Below are 6,809 nucleotides of genomic sequence, written 5' to 3' on the forward strand. Positions count from 1 at the left end.
AGGTTGTACTAGAAGACATGGAAGGTGTTTGTGTTTGTGTTTGTGTGTGTGTGTGTGTTTGTGTGTGTGTGTGTGTGTGCCAGTTTAAATTTACTAATGACAGAGATAGTTTCTGCATTTGCAATTCTCTGGAGTCTTTCAGGGCATTTCATGCACTTGTTGGGATTTGTCTTGAGGTGCTCATGAGTCATTTCTTTATTCAAAGCCAGGAGATGCTTCAGATATCTCTTAGTATGGGGGGTGGGGAAAGGATTGAGGCTGGCACAAGGAAGGGAGGTGGATGCAAGGAGGAGGTTTCAGAGGAAGAGGCCTGAGCAAAAGCCCCACAGAGTGGACTGACAGTGCATAACAGGCCATGTGAGAAGCCCATTCAGGAAGTTATTTTGGGATATGTGATTAAAGCTTCCTGCAATGAGACATCAAAAAGGCCATTTATTCTGGCCAGTCTTCTGAGTCCTTATCAATGATGGTTACTCAAGGAGACCTACTGAACTTATATGGAGTTGGTTTGAATGCAATTCTTCCAAGGTTTCTTTGATTTCTCATTAGCATGGATTGAATTTCGAGAAATGACTGTGGTTATTTTTGGCTGAAAAACCTTGCAGATCTACAAAATAATTTCCTGTGATTGACATCTCTACCATAAAGTTTTCAAGAGTCATAAGATCCTAGAATATCATCAGTTAAGAGAGACTTTCATGGTCATATTGGTTAACAACTTCATTGTATAGATAAGAAAGTAGGTGTTTAAAAAGAAAGTGATTTGTGCAAGTTGGTTGCAGAAATAAGGCTTGTTATAATGCTCTTTACATTTTTATATTGCATGGATAAAGTTTTATTATATGTAATTATGAACTCATGTATTCAGAACATTTGTTGGGGGTGTGGACCTATAATTTCATGAATCTGTCAAGTTTCTTGGTGTGGAAACCCCTTCTCTACCAATGCAGATCAGCCACTCATCTAACTGAAATCTATAGTCCTAGATTCTATCAATAACTGGAGTCTTTGATTATGTCTATCATTTTTAAGAATAAACTTGTCATTTATAGAGTTGCTGAGGGTCTAAAAGGTAAAGTAACTTGCCCATGGATACCCAGCAAGGACAGGTCAGAGGCAGGACTTGAACCCAGGTTTCTCTGACCCAAGGCCAAGGCCAACTCAAAGTCAACTCTATCAGTCAATGCTATTTAAAGTTGATGAGACTCATTTCTCATAATAACCTTGTGAAGGATTATTATCTTTGCTTTCAGATAAAATCCTGGGATGTTGCTTAGATACAGTATCATGAGGTTAGGGTGGAGAAAAAGAGCACATAAAGGAAACTAGGTGCTTTGGGGAAGACTGTGGGGAGTGGAGACCAAAGACAAATTTTCCCATGATCCTTCCTTAAGGCATAGATTGGTAAGAGCTTTGGGAGGTGAGAATGAGGAAGCAAGTAACCTCAGTTTTAATCCTGGCTTCACCATTAACTTTCTGTGACATAACCAAATAAGGTGTAGGTCCCTTCACTTCTTGGAGACTCCATTTCCTCCTGTGTAAGATGAAGGGATACAGCCAGATAATCTATAAGAGCCCTTCCAGAGCCAGAATTTTATACCTCATTTGGAGTTGCCTGGCTGCCATCTCCAGATCTAGAAAGCTAAAGTCAGATGGGATGGAGACAGATTGGAGAGGGCAGGGAAGTGGAGGGCAATACCGATTCAGGGTCTCAGCTATTTAAGCCAAAAGCAATCTATAGAAGGGAAGGTCAATTCCCCATTTTATTACTCCCCTCTCCGCTTATCTGTGCCCTTCCTCTCCTGCTTCTAGGAAACCTTCCCTTACTGACCCCACCTGTCTGATCCCTTCTCTGCCTCAAGCCCTCAGGTATTACATGCTCAGTCTGTAGGTTATTTTGTATAGTATCTGTGCAGTGAACCTGCTCCAACTCAAGATTCTGGCTGTTCAGGTTGTCAAGGCCAGTCCAGAGATTTAAATATCCAGAAGTTTTGCTCTGAGTCAAGAAAGCCATTGCCCAAGTGGAAAGTTGTAGAGCTGCTCTGCTGGATCTGTCAATATTGCAAACTGATACTTTAATCAGGTAAGAGACTCTAAGTCTTTGGGGAAGAAAATCATAGACTATGCCTAGGCCAATGATGGTGAACCTTTTAGAGATGGGCTGCCAGGCACACCCCTCTCCCCTCCTTTATCCCACACAGGAGAAGGAGAAAGTACTCCCATTGGGCTTCTGGGCAGAGGGGCAGGTGATGTGAAAAAATGTCATCAGTAATGGTGGAAAGGAGGAAGAGAGCAGCTCTGCCTGAGGCCCTCTGCCTTTCTAGTAATGGGTTCTGGAGAGAAGGGGGTGGCCACATGCCCACAGAGAGTGCTCTGCTTGACATCTTTTGTACTTGTGCCATAGGTTCACCATCGCTGGCCTAGGCAATCCTGCTTAAAGGAACAATTGTCTTTTTCAGTAGAATCAGGTGTAGTACGAATAAAATAAACTGTCTCCTAGAACTAGCCAATTGGTACAACCTTTGCAGCTAGAAAAGGCTTGCTGGATACTGGGGGATGCATAAGATACACAAGATACCTAGAGTCAATGAAAACTTCCCCAAATGGTATGGAACTAGTCAGTATTTAATACATGTTAATTCTAAAGTTTTTGCCCAAGCAAGTGGACTAGTGGTCTCTGTGGTTAGCTTGGTAAAAAATTCAGGGTACATGGGCTATTTATTGATTAATGTTAATAATCTCATTTTACCCAGAAGGCTCTTCAGAGTTTACAAAGCACATTCACCTCTACTATCTCATTTGATTTTCTCAACCACCAGAGAAATAAGGAAAGTTGGAAGACCACGTGGTTATGTGGTAAAAGGGATATTGTGATCTCATGAGAATTGGAGAAGATGCCATTAGAGGTTCCTTCAGACTCTGGGATTCCCTTAATATCTCATCTTACAAATGAGAGAACTGAGGCCTGAAAGATTACGTGACTTTTCTTAGGTCATTATTAGTAAATGAGCTGAGCTGAGGCTTAAATCCTTGTATTTGGATTTTGAAGTATTGTTTGCTCATACTCTCTTTGAAACTGGGAAGCAGAATAGTGTAGAAATTATAGAACACAAGGGTCAGGGACAGGAATGCCTCTATTGCCTCATCCTTGGGAAAGGGTTCAATTTAATAGGGTTAAAATTGGCACATAGGAGCTAGAGATAGTTCTGGAATCCTTGGTCCAGGATTACCTAAGAAGAGACAATAGTGTTGACTTGGTTGTTGGCCTCTCTCAGAATTTCAACAAAGGAATGCACTGTCTCATGATATATTAAGGTTGCCATCAGGAGGGGTGTGTAGGTCTAAAAAGAATCTGGATGCCTAATGATAGTAGAGGAGAGATTCCTGCTTGTAGTGGAAAGTTGGAGGATCCCTAAAAATTCCTACCAGGGATAGGATTATTTTTTAAACCTTTACTTTCTGTCTTTGAATCAATACTTTGTGCTGGTTCCAAGGCAGAAGAGTGGTAAAGGCTGGGCAAATGGAGGTTAAGTGAATTGCCCAGGGTCACACAGCTAGGAAGTATCTGAGGCCAGATTTGAACCTGGGACCTCCAATCTCTAGACCTGACTCTCAGTCCACTGAACTACCCAGCTGCCCCTATAGGATTCTTTTTATTTTTTAAACCTTACCTTCATTCTTAAAATGGATCTCAATTATTAGTTCCAAGGCAGAAGAGTGGTAAGGGCTAGGCAATAGAGGGGTAAGTGACTTGCCCCGAGCCACACCTCTAAGAGGTGTCAGAGATCACATTTGAATCTAGGACCTCCCATCTCCAGGCTTCACTTTCTATCCACTGAAGCACCCAGCTGCTCTCCAAGTACAGAGTTCTGTATATACAAGTTCTAGTTCCAGGTACACAACAAATGCTTTTAAAAGACTCGGCTTTTTTTTACCCACTAGTTGGACATAGAGAACGTGTTAAATAGATATTTGCCACCTGAAGAGTTGGGTGGTGGGGAGAAAGAGTAATAGAAGGAAAAAGGAGTGGATACCTAGAGGAAAAGAAAGACAGGAGAGCAGAAGGGAGGACGAGGGGGGAAGGACAGATCTATGAGAGGGTGGTAGTGGATTGCATTGTCCAGGAGGACAATAATCATGTTCGGGGTGGACTGGGCTACCTAATTGGAGTGGACTTGACATGGAACAGGTGAAAATACCTGATAGTATCCCTCACACCATGCGTCTTCAGATGTGACCCAGAGGGTGCCCTTGGTGCCAACTTCCTTCCCATACACTCCTCTTCTCTGGATAATTGGGAGTGCAGTCATCTCACAGGAGTGCCTCCTACTGCCACAGGTCTCCTCATGGGCTAATAGGAGTGATATGTCTCTCCTCACTGTTGTCCCCTCCCTCCCCTTTGGCCTGACTCTTGTGTGGGGAGCTTGTACAAGTGCCCAGTCAGTCTCAGAGGAGTTAATCACAGCTGACAGCTTCAGTGCCACACAGCAGTTAGAATTCATGTAACAATTTAGTTTCTAATGAACAGGCTGCATGGCAGGCTTGACTTTGCCGGCTGGGCCCTGACATTCCCCGGGGGTGGGGGGGGGGTATGGCTGAGGGAAGGGAATCTGGGAGTCTGGTAACAGTGACTTGTTGGAAACAGGAAAAGAAAAAACCATGGATTCTCATCCGGGTGAATTCTAAGATCAGTTGTGTGCACAGAGGGAGGTTCTAATTTGGCCATAGCTTTGACCCCTTGTCCTCTGTGGGGGTCTTTCAGCTCTAGCCCATTGGCCTTGGGAATACTTACATCAACATTTCTAATATCCATGATGTGGAGGGTGTGGGCACTCCCTGCATTGGCAGAGAATGAAATACTTTCATGCTTTGACAGCCTTTATGAATTGAAGTCACTGAAAAAAATTCATCACTTGTTGGTCAGCCTCTAGTGCTGAATCTCTCTGTACTTGGGCTGGTACTCAGACAACAAACACGCAGTCTATCAAACTCAAAGCCTTTCAGCTTGATAGATTCTGCCAGGGTTTGCACCCCACTGGCAAAGCACCAAGAATTCAGGGTCATCTCTACATCTGATTGAGACCTCCTAAGAGTAAGTGGTCAAATTAATAAGAATTCACATTTATACAGTGTTTTAAGGTTACTAAATACTTTCCTCATAACAACATATAAGATAGGTTAGGCTGAGATTAGAAATATGAATTCTAATATTTTGGTCCAGACCAGTGAAATGGAAACTTCTTGCAGAAATGCACCTTAGCAATGCAAGTGTAACTTACTGATTTAGAGGGGTTTTTTTTACGCCTCTTACCTTCTGTATTAAAATCAATACTAAGTATTAGTTCCAAGGCAAAAGAGTGGTAAAAGCCAGGCAATGGGGGTTTAAGTGACTTGCCCAGGGACATATAGCTAGGAAGTGTCTGAGGCCAGATTTGAACCTAGGACTTCCCATCTCTGGGCCCAGCTCTCTCTATCCACTGAGTCACCCAGCTGCCCCCTTTTAGAGGGTTTTCTGAGACACTGAAGTATTGAGTGACTTACCCATGGTCACAGACCTAGTGTCAGTCTCAGAACTTGAGACCAACTTTTTGTCACTCCAAGCCCAGTGCTTTATCAGCCTATTTGGCACTTGAGACCCACCAGGAAGCCCTGTCTTCTTACCTTTTCCCATTCCAGACTACTCAAAACCCATCCAGAAAAGTATTGAGATGTGCTCTTCTCCAACCTTCCTGCCAATCCTTTCTAACCCTTTCCCCATTTCCGGGTGGACACTGATATTCCCATCTTCCCCCTGGAGGACATCTAGAATCCTTGGCCTGCTTGGATTTTCAGTTCTATTCCCCCCTTTTCAGTAGATTTGAGGTGGATTCCTCCCATTCCCCCCACCCTTGGAGAGCAGATATCATTACTCACACAACTCCGATGTGTGGGAAGTCAACTCTACTTCTGGCAAAATGAAAGATACCAGACCTTACCATCTGTCCTGCCCCTGTGCAATCCAGACCTTTGGGTACATCCATCTGCCCTACTGCTGACCTTAGGACTTCTAGACCTTTCCATCTGCCCTACAGCTAAGCCCTCCCACATGTATTTTGTCCCCAGTTAGAGCAAGAGCCTCTTGAGAGCGGGTACTGTTTCTTATTTGTGTCTCTAGTTCCTAGCACCAGGCTTGCCACATAGAACTTAATCAGTGCTCGTGAATTTAATCATTCACCCCATTACATCGAGGGACCCCTCTAATAATAACTCAAGGGGGCAGCTGGGTGAATTGAGAGCCAGGCTTAGAGAGGGGAGATCCTGGATTCAAATCTGGCCTCAGACACTTCCCAGCTGTGTGACTCTGGGCAATTCACTTAACCCCCATTTGCCTAGCCCTGACCACTCTTCTGCCTTGGAACCAGTACAAAGTATTGATTTTAAGGCAGAAAGTAAGAGTTTAATAATAATAATATTGACTCAAACATTCATTTTAATGAATCTGGGGCAATTATAAAAGAACAAGCCCAATTTTCCCCCATCTGTCCTGTGGTTACAATAGAAGAAAATGGACCGAGGAGTCTGGAGACCTGAGTGTGAGTCCTAACTCTGCTCCCAGCTCCCTGGGTGATGCGGGATGATTCGATTCAGGTCAGCTCTCTGAGGCTTGGTCCCTATCTTTGGCACAAGTTTAATAATCATTCCTTGTGGGGATGAATGTGAAGCCCCAGACTTGTAAAAGAACAGGGTCCACCTCCACTGTTTGGAAATGGCTCCTCAGAGACGCAACCAGGACCGAAGCGGGCAAGGTGCCTGGGATGAGATGCGGCTTT

The sequence above is a fragment of the Monodelphis domestica genome, chromosome 1 (assembly GCF_027887165.1).
Source record: "Monodelphis domestica isolate mMonDom1 chromosome 1, mMonDom1.pri, whole genome shotgun sequence".
Classification (NCBI taxonomy): Eukaryota; Metazoa; Chordata; class Mammalia; order Didelphimorphia; family Didelphidae; genus Monodelphis; species Monodelphis domestica.